The following is a 16,632-nucleotide window of genomic DNA, read 5'->3' on the forward strand; positions in this document are numbered from 1 at the left end:
AACAAAACACTACAGAACCTCAGTGCCTGTCTTCCGAATCAACTTCATCTTTAAGCGTTTTCATTATCACTACATTTTAGCAACACTGGCCTTCCTTGTGTTTTTGAACAAAGTTTTTATACAACTTTGTCCTATGATGCTCTGTCTGAAAAGCTCTTATCTTCTGTTTTCTAATTTCTCTCTTCTTGTCCTTCTGATCTACACTGACATGTGGTCATCTCCATGAGCCCCTCTCTGAGCATCCAGTCAGAGGTAGTACCCCCCAATTAGAACAATTTGTGGCACCTATCACACCCTCAAATGGAGCTGTAAATGTAATGAAATTCCAATCAAAATCCCAGCAGGTCTTGATTTTGTAGTAATTGACAAGCTTATCCTAAAATTCATATGGAAATGGAAGGAATCTAGACTGGCCAAAACAATTTTATGGACCAAAAAATATGTAGAGAACTTAACCTACTTTATTTCATCAGCACATTCTTGAATGCTGTGCCTTAATAGTGTTAGTGTGAGAGTGGACATCTACAGATCATGAAAAGAATATAAGGTGCAGAAATGATTCACATTTACGTGGTAGTTGAGCAAAGTTGAAACATCTGGTTATCAAAAGGCATAATTAAGAAAATGAAAGTTCAGAGAGAATATTTATAATGCACATATCTGACCTAGGACATTTTCTTAGACTATAAGTAATAAATGACCTAGGACATTTTCTTAGACTTACATAAGGCCCTGGCACAACTCAGTGGCAAGACAGTAGCCAGTTAAAGATTGGATACAAAGTTTGACCTGAAGCTTTACAAAAGAAGATACATAAATGGCCCATCGCACATGAAAAGCTGTTCAGCATGAATAGTCCCCAGAAAACTTCAAATTGGAACCACAGCATACTACTATGTAACTACCAGAATGCTAAAATGGAAAGGACTGACAATATCAAGGGAGGATGTGGGACAACTCAAACTTTCAAGCCATTGTCCATGAAAATGTAAAACAGTTTAACTACTTTAGAAAACAGTCTGGCTATTTCTTCTAAAGTTAAACATACAGCATTACCATACAGTGTGGCAGTCTGCTCCCTCCTACATATTTATTCAGGAGAAAGGAAAATACTCATTCAAAGACTTACCTAACAGTGTTCCTAGTAGTAGTATTCATAGTGTCCATGAAGTGGAAACAACCAAAATGTCCATCAGTGGGTGAATAGATAAATAAATTGTGGTATATCCATCCAGTAGTGTCCTATGGAGCAATGAAAAGGAATGATTAATACATCCAAAAATTATCGTGTTCAGAGAAGTCAGGCAGAGGGCATACTGATTGCATCTATGCAACCCCTAAATGGAACCAGAAATTGGGGTGGGTTGACTGCGAAAGGGCCTAGGGAACTTTTTGGGTTAATAAAAATATTTCTTACTATGAATGGTTGTGGTATTTACCTTGGTGTATACATTTGTAAAAACTCATTGAAGGGTATGCTTAAAATGGGTAGATGTTTTGGCGTCTAGATTATAGTCCAGTAAATTTGATTAAAAAAAAAAATCAGGGGTGCCCAGGCATCTTGGTCGGTTTAGCATTTGACTCTTCATTCAGCTTGGATTATGGTCTCAGGGTCACTGTGTTAGCCTTTTAAATTATTTCCTGTGCTCTGGGAGCAGTGGCAGAAGTCCCCAGTCTTGAAATGGGGTGGTGGGGTGGGGGGAAATTCTGCAGTTGCACATATTCCTAATTCTCAAGTTAGAATCTCACCTCCTCAAGTTAACATCTCAGAAGTTATATAAAATCGTGTCACTTTTTTTAGTTGTTGTTGTTGTTTTTAAATGATGGTAAAGATTAAGTGCATCAAAATTTGGAACAGCTTTGAACTTGGCATGAGTATGAATCATTAGAATGGTAGAGAAGTAAGAATGCCTCTGGAGGACTTGCTAGAGAGGGAGGAAGGGAGAGAGTTTGATGAACAAGAGGGAGTTACTTCTACTTTCTAGCTTTTGCCTCCTTGTGATTTTCTTCCTTCTTTCCCTCCTTCCTTCCCTACCTCCTTCCTTCCTTTTCTTTCTTTCCTTTCTTTCTCTTTTTTTTTTTTTTTTTTTTTTTGCACTTAGTATTTTCTCATTTAGTTTTATTTAGCACTTAGAGTGTGGTCTGAACACATGAAATATAGCACAATCCAAGTGTGTTAATGTCATCCTCAAAAGGCGGCACAAGTTTTTGGCATTACAGGCTCCTGCTGTCAGTTTCCTTCATTAAACTAACTACCCTTAGAAAACTTTGGTTTGCAATTGAATAGTTTTTAAGATCTGGAGTTCTCCCTTATAGTATTTTTGATTCTTTGTAACCAAAAACTGGTGTTCTCTTCTATGTAAACACTAAGTAATTTTAATGCACAGGGATAGTATTGTGAGTATAGTGATTAAGAGTGTGGATTTTGAAGTCATCTTACCTCTGTTCAGATCCTAGCTTTATCATGTCTGTCTGTGAAACCTTTGGCAGATTGTTAACTTTTTAAGTGTCAATTTCCTCATGTGTAAAATGGTAAGACTTCTCTCATAGACTGTTGGGGGATTAAAAACTAAGTCCATGTTGGGGCGCCTGGGTGGCTCAGTTGGTTGAGCGACTGCCTTCGGCTCAGGTCATGATCCCGAACTTCCAGGATCGAGTCCCACATCGGGCTCCCAGCTCCTTGGGGAGTCTGCTTCTCCCTCTGACCTTCTCTCTCATGCTCTCTCTCACTCATTCTCTCTCAAATAAATAAATAAAATCTTAAAAAAAAAAAAAAAAGTAAGTCCATGTGAAAGAGCTTAACATGTCATCTAGCACCTCGGAAACATTCAATAAATGTACTTCAGATATTATTTTTTAGGCTTTTTTTATGTAATTGATATGTTTTATGTAATATTAAGATTTTTTATAAGTTATTTTGTGCAGACACCTTTAACTAGAATTGTTACTAATTGGAATAGACCTTTCAGGAGTCTAGGTGTGAGTCCAAACTTTGATATGTTGGCTTTCAAGGTTTCAGCCACTAGATGGTGATATTTGATTATGTAGCTAAGTTGTCTGATTTTCCTCTGTGGTATTTAGTGTGTGTGTGAAGCAGAACTATAATTAGAATTTATCATGAATCTTATCTCTTGTCTAGAAAAGTATACCTATCAAAGTGAACGTGAGGGCAGTCTGGCTGCATGGCACGCATTTTATTGACGTCAGCATGGATCTGTTTAATGACTGTGATCCTCCTTTGGGTGTCATCTGTTCCTTCCTCTCTTTTGGTTTCTTCTCACTGGCGTACGAACATACCTTGATAACAACCATTCAAAAAGCTTCCCTTGCCCGTGCGTGCCCTACCATTTCTTCGCTCCCCTTTCACCACGAACTCCATTTCTTGGTGAATTTTCTCTGGGTCTCTTCCAGTCAGGTTTCTATTCCCACTGGTCCCCCACAGCCACTCTTGTGAAGGTTACATGACCTCCGGTCATCATGTCTCTGTTCTCATTCACTGTACCTGTCATCCTCCAGCGTAGCTGACCCCTGTCTTCCTAAATTCACTGCTCTCTCATCTACAGTGCCACACTCCTGGTTTTTCTTTTGTCTCACTATCCACTTCTTAATCTTTGCTTATCCTCTTCTGTTCATTTTCTAAACATCGGTGGGCCAAAGTATTTAGGAAGTACTTCTTCTCTTTTCTATATCCTTTTTTTCCCCCTTTCTTAAATTTAAATGGTCTCCTGCTTTCAGTACCCTCTCTATCCCGATGACTGCCAAATATGTCTATAGTGCTGTCTTCCCACCTGAATTCCAGACTCTTCAATCTCCAGTGCTTGCTTTATACCCGCTTGGATGTCTGATTCGTATCTCAGATTGAACATGTACTAAGCAGAACTCTTGATTTTTCTTGTAAACATCTGGTACTTTTTAGTCTTCCCTTGTCAGTAAAAGGGATCACCATTTACCCAAGTCCATAAGCCTGAAAGCCAGAGTCAGCTCTGTGGGTTTCTGTGCCAATGCAGAGCTAATTGGCCTCAGGCACCCCCGATTGCCTAGCCCTCATGCTGTCCTTATGGCCGTGAAGCCCCGGCAGCTGCTGCTGTTCTTACGGACCAGATGCCTGCATTCATTGTGCTACCTGACAGTCCAAGACCATTACCTTGGCACTGGCCATTTTGGACCTGTAGGTGCTCTGGAAGGAGTGGGTCACACATTGAGAAGTGTGAAGGGTTAAAAGCTTGTGGGGTAGAATTGGTGGGGGACAGGGTAAGGAAGGGAAAATTCTTTTCCTTTCGTCCTCTCACTGGACAGTTTGCAAGACACACACGTTTTATACAGTCTTCTGAAGAAGTTTTACAAGATTAGCAGTCATCTGTTTGTTTTTGAATCTGTTGCCAACTTAGCAGATGCCTTGTATTTATTCTCCCTCTTTCCTGCCTTACTTCTCTTTTTTTCCCTCACTTTTTCTTCCCTGGGATCCTGTCCCCCACAAAGAATAAGCTTAGGCCTCAAGCTCTGTTTCCTAGGGAATCCAAGTTAAGACGTCATCCTGGATTTTCTTTTTTTTTGCTCCTCATATCCAGGTTAAGTTGACTTTATTTTTTAAACATATTCTAAATCTTTTTTATCCTCTCTGTTTTCACAGCTGGATTCCTAATCTAATCTACTGTCATCTCTTACCTGAATCATTCAGGTGGTCTCCTAATGGCTTTCCTGTGCTCATTCTTTTTTTTTTTTTTTTGGAAGATTTTATTTATTTATTTGACAGAGATCACAAGTAGGCAGAGAGAGAGAAGGAAGCAGGCTCCCCACTGAGGAGAGAGCCTGATGTGGGGCTCGATCTCAGGACCCTGACCTGAGCTGAAGGCAGAGGCTTAACCCACTGAGCCACCCAGGCGCCCCTCCTGTGCTCATTCTTATACCTCTACAGACTCTTTTCCTCTCTGGGCCTGACTGATCTTTTCAAAATGTAAATCATGTCTGTGTGTTGTATCAAATCTCTACAGATTCCCCATCATGCATGAGATAAAAGCCACACTCGTAACCATGGCCTCCTAGTTCCTAAGTGATCGTGGCTTTAGTTTGCCTCTTGTAGCTCTTATCTGCCTTCCTCCTCCAACTACAGCCATGCTGTTTTTCTTTCTTTTCCTCAAAACATGAGGTGTTTGGCCCTCCCTTGGCTTAGGCTCTTCCCATTGTCTGGGATGAACTTTCTCCAGATCTTCAGTTAGCTGACCACTTTTTGTCGGTCAGATCACAGCTCAGTGCCTTTCTAGAGAGATCTTTTCTGACCATACATTCGGAGTAGCCATCCCTCTCACATCCCTCCACTTTGTTTTTTTTTAAATCCACACTCATCATATTTTAACTTAGGTTTGCCTTCTTCCTGCATGCAAACATTCTAGAATGGAAGATCTAGAAAAACGGTAGGGTCATTTTATATATTGCCGAATACTGTATTCTCAGTTTCCAGAAAACTACCTGGCTCAGAGGAGATGCTTAATAAATTTCTACCAAGTGAACAAGCTTGTAACTACAGAGCTCATTAAGCTTGAAGCTGTAGTAAATTAGAAATCTAATTGGGAGCAAAGTAGTTAAACACTTTGACATTTCTGTCTGATAAATGAGTGTGCTCACTTGCTTGCTTGTTCACCAGCTGTTGTTCACCTCGGTGTAGGGCTTACCTCACCCTGCCCAGTGCGATCCCTGTGCCCATTCTCTTTGTACTAGCTCACCGGCTCACAGTTAAGGTTGTCTTTAAACTGGCTGAATCAGACTTTGGTCACTTATTAACCATAGTGACTTTAAACCAAGTTTTTATCTTGTAAAGCTTCCTATCCAACAGCTGCAGTAGGGCCGTGTCTGTTCAGTCTGTTCCAATCTCAAGTTGAATTAAGAGATATGCTGGAGAAGTTATGAGAGACCATCGATTTATTGGGTGCCAAGTTTCCTGGGATCCAAAAACAGAGGAAATGGGGGGTGGCACCCTTTGTTTGTAGGCCAGGAGACATATATCAGAGAAAAACGAAAAATGAGGGAGGAGAGGGAATTCAAAAAGCTTGTGATAGTGAAGTAAATGCCCACCAGTTGCTTCTTCTTTTCAGTGGGTGGAAAACAGCTCACTTTTTCCTTCAAACCTTTGCGTGTCCCATGGGCATAAAACACATTTCACTTAGCAACGCCTTCAGAATAAAAGCAGCACCACTAAGGGGGTGGAGTGGCCTTTTCTTTTTTTCCCCTCAAATCTGTATGCCAGTGTTTGCACATGTATATGTTGGTGTGGGTACCTGTGTGTACATGCTGCCTAATGAAAAGAGAAAACAGAACGAAGCGATGGTCAGTGTTATCTGGAACTTCTCATTTCGTACTTTGTGATAATGGAAGCAGCTTGAAGGGTGAGAGGGTTGGGATGGGGGAGGCCGCCCTGTTTCTCAGGAATAGTGCTGTTGGCATTTTGGGCAGGACAGGTCTTTGTTGATGAGGATTGCCCCTTGTCTTGCCGGATGTTAGCATCCCTGGACCCTTGTCACTAGTGCCTCTAAGTCACAATGACAACCAGAACCACCTCTGTGAATTGATATAAATGCCTGCCATGGGGTGATAACAGTTCCTGGTTGAGTTAGGCAGAAACTAGGACTGAAAGTGAAAAAGGACATTTGACAGATGTGACAGATTTTAAGTGGTTGGACCAAGTAATGCAGGGGTTGGCACACCACATTTATAAATTTTTTTAATAAACATTTATAAGGTTTCATTGGACGCAAGCATGCATCTTTGTGTATGTATTATCTGTGGCTGATTTTTGTGCGACAGCAGAATTGAGCAGTTGTGACAGAGACTCCATGGCCCACAAAGCCTGAAATATTCGTTACAGGGTGCTTTACTGGATTGACCTTGGTCTCCAGACCAGCCCCCCCTTTTTTTTAAAATATTTTATTTATTTATTTGACAGAGCAAGATCACAAGCAGGCAGAGAGGCAGGCAGAGAGAGAGAGGAGGAAGCAGGCTCCCTGCCGAGCAGAGAGCCCAATGCGGGGCTCGATCCCAGGACCCTGAGATCATGACCTGAGCCGAAGGCAGAGGCTTAACCCACTGAGCCACCCAGGTGCCCCAGCCCCTTTTTCTAAAGCCACGGACTCCTGAAACCTCACACATCTCAGCGTCTTAAAGTCCTTCTGCTCTATGTAGAATTTTAATCTCTTAGTTCTTTCTACCCATATTCCCATTCCCCTAGTCTTGGGATTTCTTGTAACTTCTATACCTGGAATGGTAAGATGGAACAAAGTTAAGAATTAAGGTATCTGCTACTTTTCTTTTAAGGTAAAATTTGTTTTCATTTCTTTCTTTCTTTTCTTTTCTTTCTTTTTTTTTTTTTTAATGTATTTTCAGCAGGCTAGTTCTTGTCCCCACGTTTCATGTCTTTCATGCTTTTCTTTGCTGCTTTCCAAGACTTCTCTGAGAGAAGGTAGGATAGGTAGATAGAATCTGGGATATTAACACCTTCTGTGTGCCTGGCCTTGTTCTGGGTGTTGTGGAGAGTACAGGTGAATCTACCTTTTGGTCCCTGAACTTATTAGTGAAGAGAAGACAAAAATACATGGAAAAAGTAGAGAAAAATGAAGTGGGAGAAAGCATTGAGGTAGTTGGAAAGGCATTAGTTTTGTAACTGTAAGAGCTAGTAGCTTCCTGGTTTTCACAGGATTAATACCATGTGCCTGTGGACTGGTCCTGTAGCTGTTCTCTACCTTTGTTTCCTCTTCAGTAAAATGAGAACAAGTAATGCCAATCTTGGAGGACTTTATGAGCACTAAGGGAATGGACTTTTTGTGAGAATAATTGTTTATTAGTGATGGTATTGAAAGTACCTTGTAAAACAAAGTACTTCAGGAGCACAAGTGATGCTACACGGTCAGGTAAGTGGTACTCACACGGGCTTCATGAAGAACGGAATTTTAACTTGGTCTTAGAGGAGAGCATGCCTTTGAAGAGTAAAGAGGGGGAGGAAGGAAATCTTAGATATGCATATGTTTGTGTACTGGGGGGCCCCCACAAACAAAGAACAACATGATATGTAGGTGGGGACTGGGCACATATGCAGCTGAGTGGAGCAGAGGTGTGGGTGGGAGGATAGTAGAAAAAAAATTGGACTGATAAGCTAATACTGGAAGAAATAGATTCACTAGTTTTAAGTCCTACAGAATTTACTACTACTCCATTTCTTAGAATATTATGAGTAGGAGGATTATTATGAAGGAATAATTTAACTTTTCAGAGACTAGAACATAGCAGATTTCCAAAGTTTTTTATGTTGTGTCTGAAATAACATTTGGAAATACTTAGAGATAGGCTGAAAGTCACCCATAATTTGCTTTCTTTTTAGGTGACATAGTAACCACTTTTAGACATAGTATCATTAAAGCTTAGTGGATAATTGCACCATGAAATGAAATTTCTGTGATGTATATACTTTTTGTTAAGAACATTATAGGAAATAGCTATAAAGAGTCGAAATGGTAAAAGTATTGTTGAGAGTCTTATACTTTTTTTCCCTGTGTTATCTGTTACATATGAGTTTTTCTAATTTTCTCAGGTGTATCCTACGTGGTCATGTGAACTTTATACTTTTTAGTAAGTTGCTGGATTTAATTTATTAATACTTTAGAGTTTTTATATTTAGCTTATGCACTAGGAAGTCTTTAGTGATTATTAGGATTCTCTTTTTTTCAGATAATGTATCTTTCTTAGGACAAAAGCTTTTCTTATTTTTATTGCTAGATTGTCCAAATATGCTGAAATGCATTAGGACTCTTAAGGCTACATTTTTAACTGTGGCATTTAAAACTGTGGCTTAGGCAGTGGCATATATTTCATGGTCAGGACCATATTATCTTTGTTTATCCCACGAAGACTGTCTACCATTCCTGTGTCTACCTTATTCTTTCAGAAATTATTGATATGTGTTAGGCCTGTTGTGTTAGGTGCTAAAGCTGCATATACCTTGGTGTACATAGAGCTTCTGGCTTAAACAAACAGAGATAAATGTAAAGTTTCAAGTTCTATGAAGAAAAAGAACTGGGTATCATGAGCCAATATTCACAAGAATGATTTAAGGCAGGGGGGTCAGAGTGAGCCTCTCTGAGGAACCAGGAAGGCAGGTTGATGGGGGTTTAGCTAGGGAAGGGAGTCCTGATTCTTATTTTGCTTTTTGCATAATTTGTGATTTTGTCATGTATTTGTCATTAAAATAAGGCCACTTACTATAGTCCTGCCCATTTACTTACATATTTTAATTTGATCCAAGTTATTCCATGATACTAGAATTAATTTCTAGTGAATTTTATTTTGTGACATTTGTGTGTATGCTCCGTGAGTAATACAGATGGTAAAATAATTTTAAATCGTCTCTGTATCTGAAGTAGAAATTGGGAGATTAAAATTGTGACTTTTTACTTGTTTTAGAAAACAGGTTGTCTAGTATGGCAAGGAGGAGAAGGCAATTGCTTTCAATACAATAACAACTAAGAAACATCCTGCACTAGGTAGGAGTTGACATCATCGTTTTAATTTGCTTCGGAAAATGACCTTTATTCAGTGTGTGTCCACCTTGATGTAACTTCGGAGCTCCTTCCTGCTGTCTCCAGAGGCTGTTGATCCGCCCTGCATTGTTTGTTCTTGTCTGTAATAAATTAGACACTTTTAAGATAGGTTTGTTCTTTTGTGTAAGTAAACAGTTGAAGTTTAAACTGTTACCGAACGTGGGCTTTTTTGACTTGACCTAATCCCCCGTCCTCATAATTTCAATAAGCGATAGTGACTAAAACTCGGAGCAGTTTAGAATTTATTTTTCAAGTGTACTTCTGACTTGTCCCTTGCCTGGTAGAATCACATAGGGACTCTGGTCTGAGCATCATCTCAGCAATTCTTCCCAACGCACTTCCCCTTCTCCTAAATATGTATGTCTTGAGAAAATATGCCATGATTAGGAAGTATGTCTTTTCTCTCTAATTGCCTTTTTGTTCTTTTTTCTTTCTGACCTTATCTTAAGGTATGGAAATTAGGTTTCTTATGACAAATTTTCGTTGTATTACTTACACATTATTTTGTCCTTGCTTTCTTCAGAGTGCTACTCCAATTTCTAGACAGAGAAGCTCAAAATAACTTAACCGTTTTGGGGGGGTTTAATTTAGAAAATTGATCCTTGCGTAAAAGTTGGAACTTGATTTACCTACATTGGAAGTCACACAGCTTTCGCTCAAATTAAATCTATCAAAAACTGCTTTCAATATCATTGTAATGTCTGTGCGAAAGCTCTTACAAAATCAAAGAAGAAAACTAAACTTTCAATTTCAAATATTATATTCTGAACAAAGGAAAGCCACATCGAATAAGAAAATATAAACTGAGCCAGAAAAGTTATTTCTATCATGAAACATTTTTGGACACATTATCGTAAATATTATTAGAAATACAATGTAAAATAAGGTGAAAACTTTAAAGTTTTTGATGACATAGTTTTTAATGAGGAAATAAAATACGAATGTTAATATTAGCTAGGGATTTGCTAAAAAGTGTACCTGTATAGAAATAGCTTTTAGGGGAGGTGCCTGGCTGGCTCAGTTGGTAGAGCATGCAACTCAATCTCAGGGTCGTGAGTTCAAGCCCCATACTTGGCATAGGGCCTACTTAAAAAAAAAAGAAAAGAAAAATAGCTTTTAGGAAACTTCTTCTTCCTTTTTTAATTTAAGTAATCCCTATACCCAACGTGGGATAGAAGTAGCATTTAAATTTGTCTTGATATTTCCATATAAGGATATAAAATTGTGTGATAGAAATCAAATAGAAATCTGTCATGATATTAGTGGAAAGTAATACTCATTTGTGGCTAGTTACATTCTGTTTGACATAGAAAAAAATGCTATAACATTTCTTCTTAAAAATGGTCAACCTTCTTTCATGGATTCTGCCTTTTTTTTTTTTTTTTTAATTTTTTTTTTTTGAGAGCGAGCAAGCAGGGGGAGAGGTGAGGGAGTGGCAGGGGATGAGGGAGAAGCAAACTCCCCGCTGAGCAGGGAGCCCTATATGGGGCTCAATCCCAGGACCTGAGCTGAAGGCAGACGCTTAACTGTCTGATCCACCCAGGTGCCCCTGGATTCTGCATTTATGAGTTTACCCACTCACTAAAGTATATTGGTAACCCCCAAATTAATACTCATGGCGCTTTCACAAGCATTAGTGAACATGCACAGAGCTGAGAAAAATTTGAGTGCCTGCTGTGGCTGTTCCCAGATGAGTCAAACAAGGTGCAACTGTATCTCCTTGTTCCAACTCTTACACTGTAATCAAGTGTCCTTTTTGTGGTCTAAGTTATGTTTTCCACACATATGTGTCTTTTGTTGGTGGTTTTGCTGTTTAAAACGGCCCCCAAGTATGGCTTAGAAGTGCTGTGTTCCTAAGGACAAGAAGGGTGTGATGTGAATGACATAGATTTGACAGAGAAAATATGTGCGTGTTTAGTAACCTTTGTCCAGGCATGAGTTACAGTGCTATTGGCCATGAGTTCAATGTTAATGAATCATAAATATATATTAAATAAGATGTCTTTAAACAGAAACACATAAAACAAGGCTATATATTAATCAGTTGATAAAAATATGACCAGGGGTTTGCAGGAACTTAACCCTGTGTTTTCCAGACTATAAGCAATGATTCAGTATTTGCTAATTCAGTCTTTACAGCGACTTTATAGAACACAACTTTGGGAGTGAGAATCAGCTATGTCTGGAATAAAGCTTTTGAGCTTAATAGTGTTTTAATATATGCAACTTTTCTTTTTATCAAGAATTTAAATAACCAGGACAAGTAATTAAAATTTACTCTAAAGCTGTTTAAAATCTAAATCTTTCTGGTTCCTGGTAGAGTCTGGATAGTAAGAGATCTACTATACAGCCATTTTTTTTTAAGGCAGTTCTGTACTTAATAATACAAAATGACCTCAAGACATAGTAAGTAAAAGGGCAAGGGAGAGAATTGTGTGTATATTTAGAATGTTACCATTTATGATGTTTTAAAAGATATATAGGTCCACATGCTTATAAATCTAAAGATTATCTTTGGCAGGATATCAAGGAACTGGTAACTGGTTGCCTGTGGGAAAGTGATCTAATAGACCAGAGGACAGGAGTGAAGGCAAGATTTGCTTTTCATTGTACAAATTTTGGGGCACTTGGGTGGTGTAGTTGGTTAAGTGTCCAACTCTTGGTTCAGCTCAGGTCATTATCTCAGGGTTGGTTTGAGCCTAGCAGGGGCCAGCACAGATTCCGCTAAAGATTCTCTGTCTCATCCCCCCCGCTCCACCGCCACCTCCCCCAATGCACTCCCCTTTTTTCTTTCTTTTTTTTTTTGAATATATTCTTACCAAATAACAGATGGATTTTAAAGGTCAGATGTTTAACCTACTGAGCCACCCAGGTGCCCCAGTGGGTCATATTAATAGAAAATCTGAAGGGAAAGAGTATAGACCTATAGTATAGCATATTATAGTAGGTGCCCTAGTGGGTCATATTAATAGAAAATCTGAAGGGGAGGAGTCTAGATGTATATCATAGTAAATATAATATTTACCATATATAATAATATTAATATTGATAATATTGATATTAATATTTATATAATATTTACTATATATAATAATAGTAATACATAATAATGTTAATATAATATACATAATATAATTACTTCTTTCTTCCCTCATTGGCTTTTTTCTTAAAGGAAATTAATGAGAATGATATTTTAAGTTGTACCATCCTTCCTTCTAAAGTGATCTCATTGCCAGTCAGTTTTATTTTTTTTTAATTTTTTTTCCAGTCAGTTTTATATCAAGTATAATATGTGTATATTTGACCTTGAAAATACAGCTTTCCTTCTTCAACAATTGTTCATGGCCCACTTCCTTCCAAAAAGATAGCTGTAATGACCAAAGGGTAATTTTTTCAAGTTTTATGGAGATATAATTGATGTATAACATTATGTAAGTTTAAGGTATAGAATGTGATGATTTGATAAACATATATATTGCAGAATGATTACCATGGTATAAAGTTAGTTGATACATCCATCACCTCACATTTGCTTTTTTTGTGTGGTGAGAACATTTAAGATTTACTCTCTTAGCAGCTTTTAAGTATAATGTCTAATAGTAGAGGATCCATTTGAATGAATTTTGTATTGAAACAGTAGTAATCAGTCTCTGAGCATTATGTTACAGAGAGAAGAATTTGATAATTTAAAGACATTTTTTAAAGTTTCATATGTGTGATATATATTAAAACAAACTGGAAGAATATACAATAAAGTGTTAACTATATTAACTATAGTTGTTGTCTTTAATTTCTGTGTGTGGGGGGTATAGGTGTATATGCATGTGCTTTCTTATATTTTCTGATTCTTCTCTGTGTATTTGGGAAATAATTTTTTATATCAAAACAATTATATCGAAACAAGTGTCCTTTACTCAGGTACAGAATACAAGAAAGACCTGATTTAAGAACATTTTGTATAAAAACAAACACTTCATGTAAGCACTGTAATGTTATAGCAGCGTTATCAACAATAGCCAAAATATGAAGAGAACCCAAATGCCCATTGACTGATGAATGGCTGAAGAAGATGTTTAACACACACCCACACCCCCCCCCACACACACACGTGCGCGCGTGCGCGCACACACACACACACACACACACACACACACACGCACGTGCTGGAATATTACCTAGCCATCAAAAAGAATGAAATCTTGCCATTTGCAACAACATGGATGGAGCTAGAGTGTATTCTGCTAAGTGAAATAAGTCAGAGAAAGACAAATACCATATGAACTCACTCATATGTGGAATTAAGAAAGAAAACAGGTGAATGTGTGGGAAGGGAGAAAAGAAAAAAAGGAGAGGGGAAATAACAATAGACTCTTAACAATAGAGAACAAACTGAGGTTTAATTGAGAGGGCTGGGGGGTACTAAATGGGCGATGGGTATTAAGGAGCGCACTTGTTATGATGAGCACTGGGTGTTGTATGTAAGCGATGAATCACTGAGTTCTACTCCAAAAGCCAATATTGCCCTGTGTGTTAACTACCTAAATTTAAAAAAAAAAGATTTTTTTAAAAAGATGTTATTTATTTTAGAGAGAGAGGGAGAGAGAGAGCAGGAGCAGAGGGGTATCGCAGAGGGAGAAGGAGAAGCAAACTTCCCACTGAGCAGGGAGCCCAATTCGGGGCTCAGTCTTGGGACCCTGAGATCATGACCTGAGCTGAAGGCAGATGCTTAACCGATTGAGCCACCTAGGTGCCCCTCCCCTCCCGCCAAGAATATTTCTGGTGCAGGCAGAAGCAGGGAAAAACATTCAGCATTGTGGTAGCACATCATAAAAATGAAGTGAATAATGGTCCCACTATGTTCCTAAAACTCTAGTAGTCTTTCACCCAGAAGTAAACACAGTGTTCAAACAGGTAACTCTTCAGTACTCAGCAGGGGCCCCTGTTAGGGAAGAAGGTATTAACTGTGGTCCAGGCAGTAGTTCTGATTGCTATGTCTGCGTTTTCAGATTGGTTTGCCTGGAAGCAAAGACTACCAGCTTTTGCAGGGTCAGTCTGAAGCGTCTAGCTCTGTCTAGCCTGCTATTACCAAGTCGCAGTAGCCCCTGCTGCAGCCTATCATGGCAGCTCCGGCAGGATGTGTAAAGCACACTCCCACCATGTTCACCTTCCCCCTGCTGCTAGCCATGGGACTGGCTCTGTGGCAGACCTATTTACAGGTGTTGGTAGCCCATTTTCATTTGCCAAGACGGCATGAGACCCCTGGAAATGGCACTGCCCATCCGTATTCCTTGCTAGTCAAGGAGCTCTCTAGCAAGGTGAAAACAGAATGCACTTTTTTATGTTCTTCAAGCTTTGCATTTTCTCCCAAATGTCACCTCTATTTCTCTACTTCACTGTGCTCTGCTTAAATAATAATAATCAGTGCATATTGGACCACATTTTGGTTGGTATCTTTGGTTTGGATCTTCACATATTCAAGTAGGAAATTGTGCAGAAGAACACATCCAGAGGAAATGAAGGGTCTGGAAAATAGGAAACAATGAGTGATTCCATAGAAGGTAGCACATGATAGGTCTTAATATGTTATGAAAGTTTTTATCAATGGTTCACCACCTTGGTGTTTATTAGCAGTTCCTGGTTCAAAAAATATAGATGCCTGGGCCCTCCTCTGAGAATATCTGTTTTAGATGAGCTGAGGCTAGGCCCAGCTCTGTGTATACATGTGTGTGTATGTGTTCTGTATTTCTTCCCTTCCAGAATCTCCCTAGATCATTCTTGGTGTAGCCAAGAATTAAAACTAGTGGGTTACATATTTTCTGTTTATCTCGAGAAACCAGAATTAGTAGCACTGGGAGGAAGGTACAGAATAGAAAGTTTCTGCTCGTTGTCATGGAAGATATATTCTGGTAAATAGGACTTTCTCTTTCTAGAAATAGTCACATATATGTGAGTTAACCACTTGTGAAAGATACTATATAGGATAACATGTAAGGATAACATATAGAACTTTGTTATTCCTTAATTTTATTTAAAAAAGAAAGTGCTGCAGTGCTTCTGCAAATTTGGCACAAGTCACGCTAAGATCGGTTTTAGGCAGGAGGAGCTCATGCTGTCTTCGCAGAGATGCTAGTTGACCATACGGCTCTGGAGGTCACAAGAAAAACCTCAATAGGAGGACATCAGTGGAAAAGTGGTAGTGGAAATCACCATCTCTAAGCTGTTTTTCATTCATTTGACCCATTTTTTAAAAAGATTTTATTTATTTATTTGACAGAGCTCACAAGTAGGCAGAGAGTTGTAGACAAAGAGTCAGGCAGAGAGAGAGAGGGGAAAGCAGGCTCCCCACTGAGCAGAGAGCCCAATGTGGGGTTTGATCCCAGGACCCTGGGATCATGACCTGAGCCGAAGGCAGAGGCTTAACCCACTGAGCCACCCAGGTGCCCCTCATTTGACCCATTTTTTTTTAAGCTTACCTTGTATTAATAGTGATGAAAAGCTATAGTTCCTGAGCTCATGGAATTTACAGACAAGGAAACTTAAAACTGAAGAATCTTTTTTTAAGATTTATTTATTTATTTGAGAGAGAGAGAGAGAGCGCGAGAGCCGGGGTAGGGGGCGATGCAGAGGGGAGGAGAGAGAGAGAGAGAGAGAGAATTCTCAAGCAGACTCCCCACTGAGCACAGAGCCTGAGGCAGAGCTCAATCCCACGACCCTGAAATCATGACCTGAACCAAAACCAAGAGTCAGACACTCAACCAGCTGAGCCACCCAGGTGCCCCAAAAGGGTCTTTACACAGTTACCAGGCAACTTCTTAAAGTGTTCTGTGTCAGCTAGATTGTTTCAGGATTGCCCAGGATTGCAACTGGATTATGAATTCCTCAGAAAAGTCCTTTGTAATACTTGTGACATGTATGACAACATTTGCAGACACGTTGGGGTTGATGAAAAAAGGGAAATTTTGATGGCGATTTCTCAGCCGGGAAAGTAAAATTGGAGAGAGATTTCTAAGATCTCTTGCATTTATATTTGTCTTTTTCTCTTTTGCTGTCC

The 16,632-nt window shown here is 39.1% G+C and overlaps 1 protein-coding gene across 6 annotated transcripts in view; it reads left to right on the plus strand.

The window, feature by feature from the left end:
* TTC33 (tetratricopeptide repeat domain 33) overlaps positions 1-16,632 on the plus strand; it is a 32,072-nt gene that overhangs the window by 8,731 nt on the left and 6,709 nt on the right. The window lies entirely within an intron of this gene.

The sequence above is a fragment of the Martes martes genome (assembly GCF_963455335.1).
Source record: "Martes martes genome assembly, chromosome: 5".
NCBI classification, from domain to species: domain Eukaryota; kingdom Metazoa; phylum Chordata; class Mammalia; order Carnivora; family Mustelidae; genus Martes; species Martes martes.